The sequence below is a fragment of the Protopterus annectens genome, chromosome 10.part0, assembly GCF_019279795.1.
Source record: "Protopterus annectens isolate FY-2018-M chromosome 10.part0, PAN1.0, whole genome shotgun sequence".
NCBI lineage: Eukaryota > Metazoa > Chordata > Ceratodontiformes > Protopteridae > Protopterus > Protopterus annectens.
Window position 1 is genome coordinate 1,524,879,473 of NC_056744.1, and position 22,625 is coordinate 1,524,902,097.

General features: G+C 36.3%; 1 protein-coding gene across 2 annotated transcripts in view; it reads left to right on the forward strand.

The window, feature by feature from the left end:
* The window catches only part of LOC122813707, a 521,863-nt gene that overhangs the window by 419,504 nt on the left and 79,734 nt on the right, over positions 1-22,625 (forward strand). The gene's annotated exons all lie outside the window — the stretch shown is intronic.

Genomic DNA, 22,625 nt, shown 5'->3' on the forward strand with positions numbered 1-22,625 from the left:
CTATGTAGAAGCCAGCACAAGACAAGCTGACCTGCATACCTTGAGTGTCGAGAAACATATTGGCAAGTTTTACTCAAAGCTACATAACCACCAAGAATTAAAGAACAAAAACTTCTGTAGCTAGTTTGTTAACTCTTAAGGCAGAGAAAATATGAATTAATTTTCATGCATTTATTTTTATGTTTTGTGGTGGTTTTATTAACTATATGGTGCCCATTTTCTTTTTTCCTTACTTTTGACAGAGAATGGATTATTGGTTTTACCTTTATTATTGATGATTACATTATTATTGCATTATTTAAGTGAATTTTTAAATTGAATGGTTGACCTTTTCTATTTATTGTCAGGTTTTAATGTTTTTTTAATCTGATGAAGTTCCATACTGACAGTAAATGAATGGAAGCGCTTATTCTTATATATTTGTGTCTGCTGTTTCATTCTGAATCTGGCAATTACTCTTTTGTGTTCATTTTTGTTTTATTTTGGCATTTATTCTTAGTAAATATGGAAATAGATGGAACGTGGTGTTAGCAGTATACTGCTGAATTACAGAAAAACTAGGCCAGACAAGGCCAGATAGAGACTATGAGAAATGTAACAGTCTTCTGTATAACACTTTTATGCAAAAAGTAGCGCAACTTTTCACAAAAAGTTATCAGTAAACAGCAGAATAGGTAACAGTTTTCTTAGAGGTGCTGGAACATTTTATAATGACTGGGAAACAAGATGCAATATTTAAAATGACAACAGAAACCAGTGCTTGACATTGAACTGATGAGAAAAAAGGACAAAAACGATAGAGCAAACATTGCTAAAACATAGTAGTATTCTGTGGTAACAAGCACTTTTCTGAAGTACTAATGGGGGGGGGGGGTTGCCCTGTATGTTGACAAGGAAGTAAAATGTAATACTTTAAAATAATTATGAAAAGCAATATTGGCCACGGTAGTACTTTCTCTGAGTGAAACTGGCACATTTTAAAATGACTGCAGAAAGTACTATTTGACATTGTACTGTTGAATATATATATATATATATATATATATATATATATATATATATATATATATATATATATATGTATTTAATCCCTCTCTCTCTCTATATATATATATATATATATATATATATAATTTATATATATATATATATATATATATATATATATATATATATACATATAGGTCTATATTATATGAGCGAAAGTTCATATGAACGAACGCTGTAATGAGCGAAAATGCATGACATCGAACATTATATTGTGGGGGGCTGCACCCCACACACCTCCCACTAAATATATATTCCAACTCCAAGATCACACTACAGTGAGGAAAGGGCAAATATTCCTATCTTCACTGTACTGTGACCCGTGAAAAAGCGTTTCGATGCCCGGCATTTTCGCTCATTAGAGCGTTCGTTTATATGAACTTTGGCTCATATAATATATATATATATATATATATATATATATATATATATATATATATACACCTTTTAAGTATGGCCACTGCCCTGATGTTTTAATAGGGGTCATTTGATGTAGCTGTGACACCTCTGAGGGGTTCCCCTGAGAACTGAAACATGCCTAACCCACTTGAATGAATTATGTCTCTTAGCTTGCCAGGGAACACCTGAGGAACCTATACACTGTTGCTTGGAATATGCAAGTCTGTTTCTCTTCTCCCTTCTTGAATTGCTGCTACTGATCCAGTTCCAAGACAAATGGTTTAAAAATAATGATAAAGGCTGATGATGATGATGGTGGTGATGACAATGTAACTACAGCAGTAATGCAAATTACATGCAATTTTTTACATGGCTAAAGCTTACATTTTAATAAAATGCAAGCTCAGCAAACTATACAAAGATGTATTGGTAAGCAGACTCAATTATTACTTTAGTTTTCTGTGGTAGAAATGCTGTTATCACACATTATTTATGCAGTCTAGTAAGCAACTTGAAAAACACAGTAGTAAAAGGTATTTATTTTTATTTTATTTTATTTTACATTTGTTGACCGGGCTAGTCCAACTGGATACGTGTCCATTTTCAGTGGAGGCCCGGGGAGAAAAGCTCCAAAACTAAAACATACTAAAAACTATACTAAAAGTAACACACAAAATACAGCTAAAAACAAAAATATACTTAAAAATATATAAACATGATGCTAATGATTAGGAGATGGCATTAATATATAGAGTAATTCATCTTCAGTTTAACATAGTATACAAAAAGAAATGTAAGTACAGTATCTGGTAGGTTTTGTGCATGGTAAGTAGTACTAAATAGTACTAAGTAGTGACTGAGATAGGAATTAAGAGTGAAGATTTGAGTATAGATTGGGTACTTAAAGATTTAAGGTAGAAAAAAAAAATAGCATTTAAGTAAAACTTAACTTTTAGTGTAATGCATACTGAGCAAATTAATGTGTATGCAGTGGTGGTAAGCATTCAGTGCAGTATATCAGATTATTTTTGTCCTTCTGAGGAAAGCTGTTTTAGTACATTTGCTGGTTTATTCATTGTATGAAACATGTGACCTGACTGCCAAGATGTGTATTGTGATATCATGTAACCTTGCCATGATGTGTATTGTGATATCATGTGACCTGACTGCCAGGATGTGTATTGTGATATCACGTTACTAGTCCTTCTACTTTATTTGTGGTTTGCTTCTATTCACAGTTGAAAATATTTGCTGAAAGTAGATCAGCAACCTCAGCAACACAGTAAACAAAGAAATAGGTAAACGCATGATATTTAATAAACTTACCCAAAGAACAACAATTAACTTGACCAGTATATAGTGCAGCTGTGACAGAATCAATTGCAACAAAATGTCACACAAACAAGATAGCCCAGCACATGCACATTATACCCAGAAGGTCAGGATTGCACCCTCAATACAATCAAGTTGACCTGGGTTAGACATAGGTTAGATTAATGGCCTGGAACGTCCTTAAGGGAGATTGTTTGCAGCATATGTTCTAACTTATTAGAGTGTTTGTGTCTGTGTGTGTATGCGTGTATGCATATTGGTGGAGACTACTGATGATAAATCTATCTGCAGAAGCAGGTGGCACACATTTTCCTTTACTTGTTTACATGTGTGCCATATTAGCTGCTTTTGAGCATAGGCAGGGGATTGGTAGGGCTTAAAGAGAAAATCCCTCCTGATGGCTGCCTGTTAGGCCAAGTGGAGGAGAAAAAAAAAAAAAAAAAAAAAAAAAAATATATATATATATATATATATATATGAATATATAAAGAAAGAAGAAAAGGAAAGGAAACAGAGAGAAATGCAGTTACCCTGGGTAGTTCCACAGGGTTTTTGTCAGAACAATGAAAAATCAAACTCCCGAACACTCACAAGAGCGAATAATCAAGAACTCAAAATCGCTAATGTGGGGGGCTGTGCCCCCCCCCTTAAATTTATATTCCTACTCCAAGATCGCACTACAGTGAGAAAAGGGCAGATATTCCGATCTTCACTGTACTGCGATCCCAAAAATCAATATCGACTTCCTGAGTTTTCGCTCATGTGAGTATTCAACATCTTGCATTTTCATCGTTCTAAAATAGACCCGTTCCACAGACTGGCACAACCTTTGGAGTTAAAAAGAAAAAAAAAAAGGAAAAAGCTCTAGCAAGTTGCTTGCTACAACTGTAACAACCTCTGCCAAGCATCTTGATTCATTTGTTGGCACAAACACGAATGCAGCATCAATGTTGATTTATGAAACTGCAATATCTTCTCTGCTTCATAAATGAATGATGGTATTGCACTCAGTCCTGGTTGACACATCCTTGCCATGTCCCCTAATATCTTGTACCCAGGGCAGTTACCCCATTTGCCCTGCAAAGCACAGAATAATGTGCCATCAGTGTCTGAACAGTTAGCTTAGTTACACATATTACAAGTATAATGATTCAGAAAGCTGCACAAAGGAGGGTGTTTTCCTGTGATGTCAGCTATTGAGATGGTTCCTAAGCTGCTGGTCATGGTGGTTGCTCAGTGGCATGACTTGCCCATCCCTGATTGGAGGTACCTATGCTACCTAAATGATCCCAGTTTTGCACTCTGCTGGTCAGTCAAAGGCCGCAACATTATTCATATTTTTCCATATTAGCATTTCATGTCAGGGCCGATCCAACACTAGGCAAGCTAGTCCACTGCCTAGGGCCCAGTGTTGGCTTAGGGGAGAGTCCAGCCCCAGCATTAATCTAAAAAAATTCCTACTTTCCTCAATGTCCATGACTCATGCGCTGTTGCTTTACCCACATGTCTGTGTCCTGCTGCTTCCAGTCATTAGACAGGAAAGATGTTTACACAGCAGTTAAGTATAAGATAGATTTATGAGTATGTATGAAATGCCCCAGTTAGGAGGGTTGTGCAGTTAAGTGACTTGCTCAGGCTGAAACCCTGCATCTTGCCTACAGGATGTAAGAGCCTTAATCCCCTATACCCACTACCATTACCTTTTTTTTCCTTGGTAAATCACTGGGGATTACAGTCAGTCTCAGCCATTAGAGTTTGGTAGTTTTTGTGGTACATAAGATACATGTTGATACAAAGCCTATTCTGATAACTGTTAGGTGATTCAGGAGTCTTCTTTTGTTTCCACTTTTGTAGAACATCACTTAACCAAGCAGAGCTTTGGGGCAACTGGAAGTTTGGGCTAGGCTTCTCTGTGGCCCCTGGACTGAAAGCTTAGTAACTAGTATGTATTAGCCAAAGTACTTATGGTGCAAATTAAACTGATTGTACTAATCAGGAATAGCATTTACATTAACCATGTTCTTTGGATGTGATCCTTGGTTTCCTTAACGCTGACAGTGTGTTTATTATTTAGATGTGAGCAAATGGGCCAGCATTAAGTCTATGAGTTTAATGTCTGTTTTAACTATGAAGACATTTTTAATTTAGCTTGATCTCTGCAGGCACACAGGTGTTTACTGCTCTGTTTGGGCTACAGCAGTTTATAATAACAGTGCAGATGAGAAATGTTATTAGCTGTTAAAGAGCTAATTTATGAAATGCACAGTTTGATTCTCTCGGCCTTTATTTATCTTCTCTGACTCTGACAAGTTATTTCACCAGACAATACTTCTGGGCTGCTCTTAGAAAAGGACACTTGTGAATAGCAGGCTATAAAAATATGTTCCACATTTGTCTTTTGCCTTCATGGAAGTGTTAATTAGTACTTCAAAATATGGTGAATCCCAACACATTTGAATGGTTTGCCAGATACATTTTCACTACATGTCAGTTTCAGGAAAAGGGACGTTTACTGTTTATCATGCTAAGTGCTGGGTTTGGTGGTGCAGCGGTTGTTAGTGTTGTCATCTCACAGCAAGCGGTTCTCCTGTTCATTTCTCAGCTGGCGCGCCTTCTGTATGGAGTCTGCATGTCCTCCCTGTGGTCAAGTGATGTATAAAGACATGCAGGTAAGTGTGAGTGTGAATGGGTGTGCCTTCTTTGCAGGATGAGCCTTGGGCTAGCAATTTGGCACCATAAAAATCCACTGCCAATCATTAGAGGACCAGAGTTCCACTGTGGCGACCCATAACCAGGAAAAGCTGAACGACATCGCTTACTGTTTATCATGCTAAGTCTGTTTTCAGTGTGGTTGTTTTGTTTAGAAACTGACTGTAAGTGTTTTTTTTCTGTAACATTTGTAATAATATTTTTAAATAAAATCCAAATCTGTGTGATAATTATAAAAGTTAAGAAGAACATAACTGTTCACTGACAGGTTTGAGCAGAGTTTATGGTAAGTGGGAGACATAGACAAATAAAGGGGTGTTGGTATGGCTGTCAAGGGCCTGATCCATTAGCTTGCATAGGATTTTGTTAACTCTGTAAGTGTATCCTGCAACAGAGAAGCATTATTAGTTATTCAATTATTGAATGATGTCAGAAGGGATAGCTCTTCTTGATGGCAAAGAAGATATAGGCAGGTTAAAAATGATATGTAGATGTCCTGCAAGCATGTAAAAATCCCCCCAAACAGTATTTTGTTTGTTTTAATATTTCTGATGTTGTATGATTTGTGGGTTGTTGAAAAAAAGCTGCTGTAGCATGTGTATTGTCTGCTATTGTTTTGCTTTATTAAGTGCACTAAAGAATGAATTCATTCATTAATAGGCCTCGATTGTGTAATATAATCTAATCATGCTGCATTTTAGTAATATATTTTTGCAGTACCTTCTTTAGAGCCTCCAACAATTGTGCATTGTCCAGTCATATAGCCTACATTGTTTAAAGTGATAATCAGAGTAGTCTGATCTTCAATATTTATTATGTAGTAACTGAAGCATATTACTGATACAGTCTTTTCTTCAAGATCAGACTGTAAAGGACTTCTACAGTTAGTTAAACTCTGATACTCTGGTAGTTAGAGCTGAGGACTAAAGCTGGAAGTTCTTAGTAAGTTACTTCCTGTGGCAAGGGTACAGTGTTTGAATCGTTCCACCTTCATTTATTTACCTACTTTGTGACATTGAGCAAGTCACTTAACCACACAATGTTTGGAGGAATTGGGGATTTGGGCTAGACTCCCTAATGGTCTGCAGGACTGCATACCTATAACAATGAACCTACTGTCATTGTTTGCCAATCATCTCGTATTGCATGGCTAATCTAGTTCAGGAAATGCTATGATAATCACCATTTTTAATGCAACATAGGTAATCTATTGCTAAATGGCAACAGATACTACATTTGCAGGAGGAAGCACTGAAATACAGATTTGTTTACCATCAGCAGTTTCTACATTACTAATAGTTTTCTTTGAGGTAGAATTATTATTATTCAGAAAAATTGTACTTTTTCATAGATTGTGCAGATTGACTTAGCATATGTTATCAGGTGGTTAATATTTCTTATGCTCTCATAAATATTTTTCTGTTTAAACTGTAGATCTATGATGCTAGTGATCTTTATACAGTTTAATGTACTTCATACAAAGCTACCAATAAAGTACATATAGTTTATTTCCTCATAAACAATAAGGGGTATACACTGTTACAAAGTGGGTACAACTGCTGGTTGGGGTGAGGGGCTGTCAGTGGATAAAAATACCTTATGTCCTTATCTGGTCATTTCAATCTTGTATCTGGCTTTGCATGACTAGTGTGTGTGTGTGTGTGTGTGTGTGTGTGTGTGTGCGCGTGTGTGAATTAGGTTGGATAATTTTTGGCTACTGTATTTTTTGTGCAAAATTTGAAATATGTGACTTTGGTCATTATTATTATTATTATTATTATTATTATTATTATTATTATTATTATTATTATTATCCTTATCACTATTATTATTTAACACTGACATCTGAGAAAGATTACTCAACAATGAATAACTACTGGGTTTGGGGGATGTCTGTAGATGAACCTGCTGAGCTGATAAAGTTAAAAAGTCATTAGTCTGTCTTTGCAGGACTAGTGTACATTTGAGTAAAGCAAACTGGAATACTTTACTGTGGCCATTTTTTTATCACAGTCAGACATGTGGTGTGCACTCAGTTGATTTAGTGGCCATAATTGCTGAGTGTCTGTTTGTGGTTGAAATGATCTGAAATGGGCACTTTTGTCATTATTGGTTCATTTTGTTTCACTGCGTACTATGAATAAATGTTCAAAACTACAAATTAAAAATGCAGCTGAACAAATATTGTTGTATTTAACAAGAAATAAAATTTAAAGCAATCAGGAAGGTGAATCAAAGAACCCATGAAGTTGTGCATGGTCATAAAATGTATGCAGAGGAGCCATGATTTGAAAACAGTTTGGGGACCAAGGTAGACTTAATCTGTCACTGACCAGATTCAGTTTCAGTGAATGTGGCTTTCAATTCTTTTTCAATTGATATGAGCTTCAGTAAATGTGAGTTTCAAAAGAAGAAGTTTACTGTTGCTCATGATAAGTCTGTTTTCAGTGTGCAACTGTTTTGTTTAACAAATGTCCATCAGTATCTTTGTTACAAATTTTTAAATAACATTTTTAAATTTAAATCCACATCTCTGTAACCATTGCAAAAGTAAAGAAGACGACAATGGTATGCACACTGACAGTTTTGAACAGTATTTATGGTAATTGAAGGTAGAAAGACAAGTAATAGGTCACTGGAAAGGCTGTAGGGGTCAAGGGGAGTCACCTAGGGCTCCATTTGACCATGATTCAGCTCTGTTACACATGCCTGAATCAGTCAGACAGGTAATGTCTGTTGCTATGCATTATAGGGGGGGGTACATGCTTCAGTGGCCGTCAGTATTTTTCTGTCTTGGTTATGTTGTCACATTTTGTTACCGAGTTCTGGTGCTTGTAAAATGTAACTGTTGTGACCCACACCAGCCTGAATCCATGTTATGCATGATGCACAAATTGAGGCACCTGCATGTCACATGATACCTTAGATATAGTCGTGTAATTCAAGTAAAGCCAATTTCTTTAAAACTACCTGTACAAAATAATTAACATTGAAAGCAACATTCAATGAAAAAAGTGCGCATACAAAAGGAACCCCCTTCCCCTCCCTGTTCAGTCACTGTTCAATTTTGATTTTTTTAATTTAGTTCTATTGAAATTTGTAGATATGTGTTTCACTTATTACTATTACTGTTTTTATTTGTTATTTATTTATTCTACAGTTTTCTGCATTTCATGTTTCAGTTGGAAGACATCTGATTAACTAACATTACATAAGTGCTGAGATAATAAAGACAGGCACTGACTTTAAAATCAGAGCTTTGAAAGTTTGTAATTTATCTCCAGATGTGTATTTGTTCAATGGCTTTGCATTAGGAAACTTTGTGCAGGTTCATCTGTTAGTAATACAAGGACTTATGCCGAAGCTAACCAAGCTTGAGGTGTAGTAGAAATCCAGGTGTCCTGAGCTATTGAGCCATTGTAAAGTGCACTAGTAATGAAGTACATTACTCTGTCACTCCTCTCATAGCATTGCAAATAATAACCGTATTTGAGTCTGACATCAGATGTCATTCTTACTTATTGAATGTGAAGCATTTAATAATGCTGTCTAAATACTAATTTCTGAATATTTTGCAGAGAATTTAACTGGCAGTCACTATCACACTGTTATTTTGATCTGTGACAGGCAAATAGATACCGACAAGTCTATTATTTTAATGTTGGCATACAGTGCACGTTATCAATAAGTCGCTGTTGCCATTTGCTATGATAGTTTAAATATTTGCAGACTACTTAAGTTATTAATTTATATATGCATGTATGTATTTAAGTTTATTTACCAGAGTAGTATGCTGATCACAGCAGACCATTTTCAGGTACTGTCCAGGCATACCTCTCAATTCTCAGTTCAAGAAAAATGGAGAAAGACAAAAATAATATGGGGACAAAGGTCCAAACAATAAGAACAAATTTTAAATACTATTCTTATACACTTACAAAGTTGCTAGAGTAAAAGGTTTTGCATCAGCATACATTTTCTGAAGGATATGAAGTCCGCAACTCAAATGTCTGTCAATATTTAGTGACTTCATTCCTTAGTGATTTGCCAGAAAACTACAAGTTTTATGAGTGGCAGACCAAAAGTAGGAAGCAAATGTCTGGACAGTTGAGAGGTATGCATCCAGGTGAAGAAATTAACAAAAAAAAAAGAAGAAGAATCGATTCACAAACTTGGAGTAAGCACAGAATGTGCAAAATCCAGTGGGCAATGAAGACAGTAAGTAAACATTATTAACAGAGGAGAAGAACATATGTGGATTAATTTTAGTAGGAAATATGGGAGATAAGCAGCAGGTGAGAACAAAGAGTGACAGTAGAAGTGATACAGATGAGGGGAGGATTATGTCATGTGTCCATTGGAAAACCACTTGGAGTCAGAGTTTTATTGGAAGTGCGTTTTGAGTTACGTTCTGAAAGTGGGAAAAGGGATGATTTTTTTTATATGAAGTGGAGGTGCTCATAAAGTTTGCGTGCAAGAATGGAGAAGGAGTGGTTAGTAAAACAGTTCATTTTGGAAATAGAATGTGAGGGAATCAAATGGGGAAAGTTGTGGAGGTTGTAGGGGTGGTTTTAATTATGACATTTGGCAGCTAAAGGGAGGTACCTGGATGAAGTAGTTTGAGCAGAAGAGATCCTAGGAGTACCTCAACTCTGTAGGTATCTAGGAGCCATTTGGCTTTGAAGAGGCAGGTGTTAAGGAGCTTGAGGTGGGTGGCTGGAAATGTATCAGCAGATTTTGTTTTCAGTGGACTGTATAGTGGATGGGCTGAGTTTTTTTTTAATGGTTGTGGCTGTGATGGTGAGTCCAAATTTGAGATGAGCTAGAAAACTCTTTTGCTAACTGCAGATGTTGCTGGTCAGCAGAGAAAGAAAGATGTGTTTCAGGACCAGAATATGAAAGAGTTGATCTTTTTCTGGTATTTTCTATGTGGTTATTTGTTTATTTATTTATTTGACTTTGCTTACTGGGAAAGTCCAACTGTGTAATACCCATTTTCAGTGGAGGCTTGGGGAGAAAAGCTCCATTTGCTTATATTGCATTATACTAAGTTTCAGTCAGACACACAGTAGTTATATTTCTGTTTACATTTATATGCAAAACAGTAGTTACACTTCTATTTACATTTATACCAAAACAGTAGTTACATTTATACTTTCACATTCTAAGATTTTAAAGAGAAAACACATGTGCAACTTAGTGGATTGAACAGGCAGCAGTTATATATAAAAATTGTTTTGCCATTTCAGTAAGCAGTTGAGAATATTATGTTTAAGGAGAGTATTTGGGTAGTATTGCATGGTGAAAAGGTTTTAACCCTGTGATGAGCATGTACAGGATCAGGATTGGTTAAGATGTTGTTTAAGTAGTGATTTAAAACTATTGGAGAGATTTATTTGTGTGGGGATAGTATTCCAGAGTTTAACAATGCATTGGGACTAGAGCGAGTCCCCTGCAACATTATTTGACTTATATGTAAGTAATAAGAACTTGTTACTTGAACGGAGATCAGTTGTGAATATGTTAGACAGCTGTGCAGTTCAAGCCAGTTTAATTGCTTTAAGCTATGACAATGGTAGGTCCAAAAAGGGGGACTGGTGGCAAATTTAGCTATTTTATTGTAGCAGGAGGCAAGTTTCTTTCTTTCAGTATTGTTTATGGTTTTTAGGATACTAGCGGCGCATAAGAGAGTCATCAGGAGAAAGGGATGGCTAGGATTTCTCTTTCAGTATCTGTAAGGAATCCATTAATCCTATAAAGGGAGCCTAGTTTCTGGCAAGTAGATTTAATGGTGTGCAGTATATGGGGCATATTTGAGATTGTCATCTATTATAACACCTAGAAGTTTACTGTAAATTACAGTTTCAGTTACAGTATTATTTGCTGACTTTATGGAAACAATTGTTTTTGAGATTGAAAACTTTTTGAGGTGAAAAGCACTAACTTAGTTTTCTTGGAGGTAAGTAGGACTTTTGAGTCCTTGAGCCAGGTTTCTACAGAGGAAAAAGATTTTTGGCTAATGTCTTGGAGCTTATTTATTGTTGAGGCTGCACATATTAATGTTGAGTCATCTGCATACTGAACTAAACTAGCAGGGTTAGTGGAATTGTGGAGGTCATTAATAAATATGTTAAATAGTAGAGGACCCGGGGCAGAAACCTGAGGGACATCTGTAGTAGCTGCTTGAAAGGATGAGTAGGTTTGTTGCTATTTAACAGCTTGTTGCCTTCCAGATAGGTAACAAAGGAACCACAGCAAAGAGTATTGTGAAAGTCCTATGACAAAGATTAAAGATAGTTATGAGACCTGTGATTATTACATGTTCAATTATAACACCAATACTACATACTGTGTAACTGTGACAATAAAGACAACACTGGAACATATAACGAATATTGGAGAGTATAGACTGCCAAAGACAAGTGATGATGACCTAGAAGAATTCATACATTTCTTGCATGAAACATAGGCGGGAAGAATAATATTAGCTGGGGGCTTAAATTTACCAGAAACAGACTGGAATAATATTGATTCAGCAACTTTATTAAGGAGATTATTCACAATGTATGTCCAGGAACAACAATTGCTTCAGATTGTAAAAAAAAACTACCAGGGTCTGAACATAGTAGAGATTGTGTTCCTAAAGAAATTACTGTTACATCAAGTTTTACCACCATGGATGTACAGTGATTATGGAGTTATAGAAGTCAATTTATTGCTAGAAAATTCTACCAAACTGAAATCTAAACCAATACATAGAAGATTAATTACAGATTATATGGAAGCAATACAATCACTATGTAAAACTGAATGGAGTTCTGTGTTCAGTGGAAAAACTGTACATGGACTATGGAAAGTTTTGAAAGAAAAATTGTTTGAGTGCAAAAAAAAAATGTTTGACATCAGGATCTAGGCATACAACTTCAGGGGGATATATTTCCATAAGAACAAAATACCTGATTAAAGTGAGAGACAAAAAATATAAGAAATGGAAGACAGGTCGAACTATAACTTTGAAAACTGAAATAAACAAGCTGGACAAACAAATTAAGCATAGTGTGAGTTAAGATCAAGAAAAATCTGAAGAGAATGTTATATAAAGATATTGATTATAATAGAAAACCTTTTTATTGATACATAAGATATGGAAGGAATAAAGACATGCAAATTGATAAACTGTGTGTAGATTCTAAAATTTATTCTCATACACAACGGATTATAGATATATTTACAAAATCTTATGCAAAACAGTTTGGCTGCACAAAGGGGGTGGTTAAGTTGTCCTACTGACATCCAGGTAAGCTAAGAGATTGGAATCAAATTAGATTATATTAAAAAAAAAAACTGCCCAAACTGGATCCAAAGCACAGGGAGGAGACGGAATTAGTAATAATGACCTGATAACACTACAGCAAGAGCTTACAGTACCATTATAGCTATTATTTACTAAGTCACAAAAATATGGGTAGATTCCTGAAGATTGCAGACATGTGCTTATTAAATCTGTCTTTAAGGGAAAGGGCAGTATGACAAACCCAGAGTCATATAGACCTTTAAGTATACTTTCATGTTGTGGAAAAATAATGGAGACGGTAATATTGAGGATAAGTTATTGTCAGAACTGAATAGTTTGGGAATTGAAGCCATATATCAGCATGCATAGGTTAAAACTAGATATATTACCACCTGTAACATAATGTTCTATAATAATATAATAACAGCTATGAATGAAAAATTGTTGTGATGCAATTTATATAGATTTACCTTGAGCATTTGACAGAGCCATACACAGAACACTGATCAATAAATTATAACAACTAGGTATCGATATACTCTTGATAAGATGGATAACTGCATGGATTACAAATAGGACATGGCAAGTATCATACAGCAACTGGACAGGTGAAATTCTTAGCTACAGTCAGGGTGTACCACAGGGCTCTGTCCTAGGCTCTTATTTATTTAGATTGTATCTTTCAGGGGTCCTGATGGAGAGATGAAAAGCCAGCAAGCAAAGGAGAGTATTAGTGTGGGGTCTTGATGGAGAGAGAAAAATTCAGCAAGCAAAGGAGAGTAGTAGTGCTGAAATTTAATTCATCCTCGAGTCTTGGTGTGTACCTTCATGAGATGGACCCTGTTTTTCACAAAATCTCACCAAGGTGACACTTATGTATAGACTGTATTTATATAGTATATATCATGGACACAAGTAAATCAAAAATAAAAAAAGATAGCTGGGTGCACAAGACCCAGGATAAAAAAGTGCCCAATCCTGGTAGGTGCACTGGTGCCAGGACTGGAAAAAAATGACAATGCAGAATCCTCAAAATACGGAAACATTCCTACAATGGGGCCAGGTGCAGGGGGAGGATGGCACCCCTGTTGTAGAAGGAAGTAGCAGTCCACAAAAACAACAAAAACTGATTGGCCAAAGAAGAGCCATAAAGACGATAGAGTGGACTTTTGAGGATAAAAAATAGATTATGTATTGCTACTATTATGCAAAAAGCACACAATTTCCAGATACAAGATATACAAAACAATTAAGAGAGAAATCAGAGGAAAGAAAAATATTTTCGCAGGAAAAACTGTCACAAGCTTCAAATAAAAATTTGTGTTCATTAATACAACAGACTTTTGAAAAACAGTATATAGATCAAGAAACTTTGATCTCTTTGGAAAAAGAGGCAGCTGAGAAAGTGAGAAAATATAAACAACAAAACTTAGAGATATTTTAAAAATGTAAAAAAGAAATATGGACATGGGAAAGAAAGAGAGATTTGATATGGTGCAATATTTATACAAAGGAGAAAGCCAAGTTAACTAATATAGAGAAGGTAGTCTCAAAGATATTCGAAGAAAAATACAGGCAAAGGTATCCAGACATGAAAAAATTCACAATACAAAGATTAATAACACAAAGATGTAATGCAGAAAAGACTATTAGTAAAGCAGAAGCTAAAGAAATAGAAGCTGAAGTTATGGAGTGCCTGCAAAGTGGAGGATTTAGTGTAGAAGGTCTAAAACAGACTACATCACAGCATGATAGAGTGAGTCCTCAGAATAAGGAAGAGCAAGATCAGGAGACATGTGAAGAAGAAATATGGACAGAGGAAAGGAAAAGACATTTAATATGATGTAATATTTATGAAAGGGGAAAGCAAAACTAACCAATACAAAAAAAGCAGCACCGAAGATATCTGAAGAAAAATATAGAAAAAGGAATCCGGATACGGAAAACTTTACAATACAAAAAATAAGAAGACTAAAGAGGAAAAATAGAAAAAGAGATTAGTAAAGGAGAAGTCGGAGAAATAGTAATTGAGGTTATGGAACAGCTGCAAAGAGAAGGATTCAGTGTAGTAAATCTAATACAGAAAGCACCACAACAGGATAGAGCAATGGATATCCAAATTAAGAGGAAACCAGTGGAACAGGAAGGAATTGGTCAGGTGCCATATCAAGATATTTTGGAGCCTTCCACAGGAAATAAGTATAAACGTTCATTTGAAGCTAGACAGCAAGTAAAGGAACAGGAAACTGTGGAAATTCTGATGCAGTCAATGTTAAGGAGTGATAAGCCAGTGAGTTCGCATATGACAGAACAGTTGACACAGGATGAAACTGAAGAGAATGTGTCACAGGAAGATACTACAGAATGTTCTATAGAATCCCCACATGAAATGGAGAACAAGGGATGTGCCCTCAGTATAGAAGAAAATTAGTTAAGAGAAGAGTCGCTTGATTTAATAGACAAAGACAGACATATCAAGATCAATGAGAGAAATAGACTGCAGAAGGTTAATAAAACCCCAAAAGTCAGAAGCTTGATAAAACAAATGAACACAGTAATTAGGACTGTCCATAGAGATCCATGCAATATAATAGAAGTAAACAGAATATATTACTGTGCTGCTAAATTAATAACTGATAAAGTTCTACCACAGGAACACAGGGTAGTGAGGGAAAAGAGGGAGTGAAAGTAAATACCATCATGAAAATATTGAATAGAGAAAACTATAAAGCAGCTAAGACAAAAAGTGTCACTGTTAGAAGATTATAGAAGAGGGAATAGATCAACAAAAATACTAAGAAAGATAGATGTAATAAAAACAATGCGTAGGATTAGAACAGACCAGGATCTATTATGCACTATTGGAGATAAACTAAAAATTTCAAAACATGCGGAAAGACTTAAAATATATGAAGATAAATATAAGGGAAAAGCACAAAATAAGCAATTTATTGATGACCCAAAAAGTTTTACAGAGAATTGGGAAATAATGTAAAAGGAATTGAAAGACCACCAAAAAAAGAGGAAGTAGATGCATTTTGGAGAAGCATCTATGAAAATCCTGTGGAACATAACAAAGATGCTAAATGGATAGAAGAACTAAAAGAAAGAATAAGAAGTTTAGAGGTACAGGATATAAAATGGGATGAGATAACAACCAGATAGATTGAAACAAAGTTGAGAAAAGCCTCTAACTGGAAAACCCCAGGTCCAGATGCAGTGCCTAACTTTTGGCTTAAAGTATTAACTTCTTTGCATGAGGATTTAGCCATGAGTAAGAACTATTTATATGCACACCCTGAACACACACGCACTGGTTAAGAATAGGAAAAACAATGCTCTTACTTAAGAGTGAACCTGCAAGCTACCCTAAAAATTATAGACCAATAACTTGTCTTCCAATGACGCATAAACTATCCACAGGAATTGACGCAGACAGAGTTTATAGTCATTTAGAAGAAAACTCAATTATGACAGTGGAACAAAAGGACAATAAAAGAAAGTCATATGGAACAAAAGATCATTTGTTGTTAAACAAAGTTATAGTAGAGAACTGTAAGAAGGGGAAGAATCTAAGTATGGCATGGACTGACTACAAAAAAAGCATTTGATAGTATCCCACATTCATAGATAAAAGAGTGCTTAAAATGTATAAGATATACCCTACACTGACTACATTACAGTAACCATGAAACAGTGGCAGACCACTTTGCAATTAAGCCATGATAAAGGACAGATTATTATCCCAGGGATAAAAATTCAAAGGGAGATATTCCAGGGTGACTCATTGTCACCGTTGCTATTCTGCCCTGCTATTAATCCATTAAGCTGTTTACCTAACAGCTTAGACCATGGCTATAATTTGGCTCCTAGAAAACAACAGTCTAATGACTTCTCATCTTCTCTTTGTTGATGATTTAAAACTGTATAGCTCATCAGATGAGAAACTGAAAGCACAGCTGCAGGTTGTCAAAACTTTTTCATATGATATTGCAATGTCATTTGGTCTTGATAAATGTGCAAAAGCAACCTTTAAAAATGGAAAACTGCAGCACCAGGAAAATATCAGTTTGGGACAAGAATGTGATATAAAAGAACTTGAGCAAGAGGGAGTGTATAAATAATTGGGAATGTATGAAGGATCATCTATAAAACATGAATAAATGCAAATAAAACTCAATAGGGAGTACTTTAGAAGACTTAAATTAATCCTAAAAACAACATTGATATCTAGGAACAAGATCCATGCTACAAATCAGTTTGCTCTTCCTGTCCTAACCTGTAGTTTTGGAGTGATTGACTGGCCTCAAAAAGTGTTGGATAGACTGGATATTAAAACATGAAGGATGCTTCATGCTTACCAAATGATTTATAAAATTCAGTGTATACCAAGATTATATATTCCCTGTTCCGAAGGAGGGATGGGCTTCCTTGAAATTGATTACATGTATAAATCTGCAATCGTGGGACTGCACACATATCTAGTGACCACACAAGATCCAAATGCAGTGAAAGTTTTGAAACATGAGGAGAATAAATCTAAGATGACATCTTTGCTTAATTTAGCAGAAGCATATCGACGTCAAGCAAGAATGGAAATCAAACCAGAAGTGGATAAAAATCAGGCAGGAACAGAATGTGCTAAAAAACAAAAGAAAGAGTATAAGGTGAAGGACCAGATGAGAAGGCAAGAAATGTGGAAAAAAACATAAATATACTTGCAAGTATAGAAAACTTCTGGAAGAGCCTCATGTTGATCAAGAATGAATGCAGGAATGGTTAACCAGAGGTGAATTCACATCAGTGGTTAATATTGGCAGCCCAAGATAGTGGGCTACGTACACGATGGTTTACAAAGTCCATTGAACATGTGGGAGAAACAAACATATGTAGGTTTTGTAAAACCAAATTGGAAACCATCACACACCTTGTTGCTGTTGCGACACACTAATGGCAGGGGGACTGTATACTGAAACGCATAATAATGTGGCAAGACTGTTACATTGGAGATTGTGCAAATATTATGGTATTGAAAACACTGGAAACATGAGCCATAAAGAATCATAGAAAATGAAGTTTATATCACCTGGGATCACCCAATATCAACAGTTCAAAAGATAGATGCTAGAAAACTGGATATAGTGGTCCAAGAAAAGAAAACAAAAGTAGCATCGATCATTGAAATCACCACACCCAGTGACTACAGTGTCTTGCGTACAGAGAGAGACACAAAGTCATAAAATACCTTGATCTACAGGCAGAAACAAGAGCCACATAGAAGAAAGCTGCCCAGACAGTTCCAGTAGTAGTAGGAGCAACTGGTCTTATAAAAAAATAATTTACAAGCATATTTAGATATGTTACCAATTCATGTAACACCGTATGAATTGCAGTAGGCGTCATTACTGGGCACATTGCAGGTGCTGCGAAGAAAACTTTTGGCTAACATCAAATAGGGTCCATTCCAGTCATGGTATTAGAAACCCAAAAGACTTGGAGAAATTAAAAACCAGAAGCAACTGGATCGGTGAAATTCTTAGCTACAGTCAGGGTGTCCCACAGGGCTCTGTCCTAGGCTCTTATTTATTTAGATTGTATCTTTCAGATCTAACTTTTTCATGTGAGGTGTTCTACAGTCTATATGCAGATGATCTAAAATTGGGTAAACTTATTACATTTGTTACAGATAAGGCATGTCTTCAAAAGAACTTGACTAAATTGACCATTTGGCACAGGAGAATAATATGCTGATAAATACATCAAAAACTAAGCATATCAGATTTGGAAGACATAAACCGAAAGCTGAATATTTAATACAACACACAGTGATTGAAACTGTAGACTCATTTAAGTACCTCTGTATATGGGCAGATCCATATTTGAGTTTTTCTAATCATATCAACTATTAATTAATGATAGTTATAGAGCTATAGGTTGTATAAAAAAATTATAAAGTCTATGAAATCAGAAAGGATGAATTCATTGTTTGTTGGGTACATTAGATCCACACTTGATACAACATGGAAACCTTATAAGTAAACAAGAATGAGTAAACTGGAAAGAGTACAGCGGAAATATACCAAGTGCATCCATGGATGTAAAAATTGAATTTATTATGTTGTGTTGTGTCTTTAGGCTTTTCTCGGTTAGGGGTCGCCACAGTGGAACTCTGGTCCGCTAATGATTGGCAGCAGATTTTTACGTGCCCAGTTGCCAGCCCTGACGCACAACCTTCAACAAAGGTACGCCCATTCACGCATGTCTCCACACAGAAGACGTTATAGCTGAGAATCGACCAGGACCACGTCTTATTGTGAGGCGACAATGCTACCGCAGCACCACCACCGCAGTATGAATGGCTAAAATATATGATATATTGTATAGTGTCTCTTATAGGTATCTTTTTTTGCTCATCAGCTGAAGAGGTGAGAGGCAGAGGTGGGGAATGGAGCTGGCTTGGGGTATCAGAGTAGTAGAGCCAACTTGTTTTCTTCTCTTTACGTGAAGAGCTGAGGTGGCAGGGTACCAAATTGGGGACTGGCACTGGACACTAGGTGAGCCAGCTATCACTCTGACTTGATATATGCACTTACAGTACAACAACAAAAACAAAAAATGAAACATCAGACTTGGCATGAGTCATTCATTCATTCTATCTAAAGCAGAGTTCACAAATAGGGAAATACAGTTATATTTCTTCACAGCAAAGACCACAGCTCAGCATTCTTTTACTTTGGTAATATTAATTTTGACTCTGATAAGTCTGATTTAGTGTTATTAAGAAGATAGCACTCCATCACATTTTTGTGCATTTTATTATTTAAATTGTTTTATTAAATGTGTGGTTAAATCGGTCTTCTTGGGTCTATTTTTTTTATTAGTTTCAGGTAAGAGGCAGAAGTTGACACAAGGATTCTTACATTATGCTCTGTCATGAATTTGACATTTTACAGCAATCATGACAGAGAAATTGAAATCAATATTAACACGAACAATAGATCTGGCTTTCTGTAAACCAGCCATGAAAAAGAAGTAAACTTTTATTTCACATTGCTTGTGGTTAGCAAAAACTCAGATGTTATTTTTGTGTAGTTACAAGTCACTGTTGGCAGCAGACTTGCACAAACTCAGAAGACCTTAAAAATCTTCTGAGGTATATAGATTCAGGGCAACATTTTTATATCAGAGATCTTACCTGGTGCTGGCACTATTATCTGTGAAGTGATTATGTGTCCTGGATTATATGTCCCAGCTATTGCACAAACCACCAGTAATCTGATAAAAAGACAAGACTAGTTTACATCAGATGTTTAGACATTTCTTTGAGGTGCTAGAGGTGTTGTTGAAGAATTGCGCTGAGGCTAATAATACTGCCAAGGCAAATGGACAAAGTGGTCCAAGTCAGGACATTTTAAGACAGGATGCATGTCATATTAAAATGTGTTTTTAGTGTTTCAAAATATGCAGACAACTATTCAGAATAACAACTTTGTACAGTACACTGTAAATATGTAGTGGTGAAGTAAAGGTGAGCTGACTGCTGCAAGTCTGTTTGAGGTGTCGTTTGTATCTGAAAGGGGGTGATTTACAGCACAAGTGAGGACTGAGACATATAATCTACAGCAGATAATCCCTTTCTTTATGTCAAGAAGCACAGGACTCTATATAAAACTTTGTGTATTCTTCAATAATGTCTATACTGTATTCATTTAGTAGTGTATGTGTAGAAATATATCCATATGTGCACTCATCAGGGCCTTACCTTTCCTTATATTTCAGCTGTAGTAAACAGAATGAAAGCTGTTTGTTATAGAACTCATTGTTGAAATACTGCTCATTATCCTTAGTAATAGCTGAAAACAGAATCGGTCATTTTGTTCTATAGGAGCACAATGGCAGACCCAGCAATACTGTTGTTGGGGGCTGCATAATAATATAAACTGGACCCAGGTCTAAATATATACCAAAATGATAAGTTAAGCCAGACATTGACTGAGCAAGAAGGTCACATTACCATTTAGAACTAAAGTTTGCCAAACACATATAATTATATATCTGGGGATAACCTAAGACAGATTAAAGATATGATTTTGAATGCTCAAGATGGATTTTAGAAGGGCAAAGTGTGCAGATTTGCAAGACCACCTTTGGGGTGTGCAGTTAGTGATCAGATGTGGTTATATAGGTCTGTAGATGCCTGCAGCAGATTATACAGCCATATCTCATTGTGTCTCAGGGCCCAAGTCCATAAGGAGAAACACTCCACAACACAATATTATGGTCATAGGAGACTGCATTCTGAGACATACTGATGTCTCTCTTCCCAGGATGGATAAGAAGAAAGTTGCAGTTAGTTGCCTGTCAGGTGCCAGGATCCACCGCATCATGCAAACAGTCAAGTCACTTACTCCTATGTGCCAGTAAGATTCAGTCATAGTTCATGTGGGTGTGACTGACCTGAGATGTACCTCCTTAGACTATATGAAGAGTCATGACTGAGCTCTCTGAATATGTGTCACAGACAGGTAGGAGCCAAACATTGAGCAGTATTCTACTGTGTCCAAAGATGATGCCACAATACCAGCAGAAAATGATTGACTTTAACAATTGGCTTAGCCACTGGTGTCATTCCAAATGTGTCCAATACTTGTCAGCCTGAGAGGATATGGTTGCCAGGCCACACTGCTGTGCCACCTTTCACCTCTTGGCTTTTGGATATTGGTCAAAACATTATCCATCCCTATAGTGCCTTTTTTAGGCATTCCCAAACAGAATACTTCTGACATAACAAATCTACTCAGGACAAGCTAAAGGTATTACTGCTCAATGCTACGAGTCTCAACAAGAAATTGCACTCCCTGGAAGCTCTCCTCACCCTGGAGAATGCTGACATCTGTGCAGTTACTGAAACCTGGTTCAAAGCCACAGAAAGCACTCCAGCAGTGCATGGCTACAACAACCTTTCATATATTCCAACAGTCCACTGAAAACAAAAGAGCAAAAGGCAGAAGTGTAGCTATCTACATAAAGGATAAGCAGACCTCAAGGCTGTTCAAACAATATGCCATGCTTGAGCTACTCCATGTCCAACTAACCATGGGAAAAATCCATTACAGTATGCTTGCTAGCTACATGTCCCCCACCATGAACCAAGAAACGCTTACATCATACCTAAAGTTACTAGAATCACTCACCATTCAGCCCAGTGCCATGCTCATGGGTGATGTTAACTGCCCGTCCATTAATTGGGAGTCATACATGATCACTAACATGCAGAAACAAAGATTTCTTGACTTTGTAAATCCATGTCCAACTAACCATGGGAAAAATTCATTGCCATATTCTTGCTAGCTACAGGTCCCCCACTATGAACCAGGAAGCCCATACATCATACATAAGGATACTAGAATCACTCACCATCCAACCCAATGCCTTACTCATGGGTGATTTTTACTATCCATCCATTAATTGCGAGACATACATTACCACTAACATGTAGGCCCAAAGATTTTTCAACTTTGTAAATTTAAATGCCATGGAACAGCTAATCTGCACTCCCACTAGAGGAACAAATATCCTAGATCTGGTACTCAAAATATGGGAGAGTTCTGCAACACCCTAGTGTGATGTCCTTATTGGTAAGATCAGATTACAAAATGGTCTTTTTTGAAATAAAGGTAAGACTAGTCTCCCCACCTAACCCCAAAAACTTTAAGAACTTCTCTAAGGTAAATTGCCCCTATTAAGGGATGGTATAGCTAGTTTCCAAGCTCCCTCCTCCAGAAAACACAGAAACATATGCAAAGGCATACACAAAAGCCCTGTATAACCATATAAACAACTG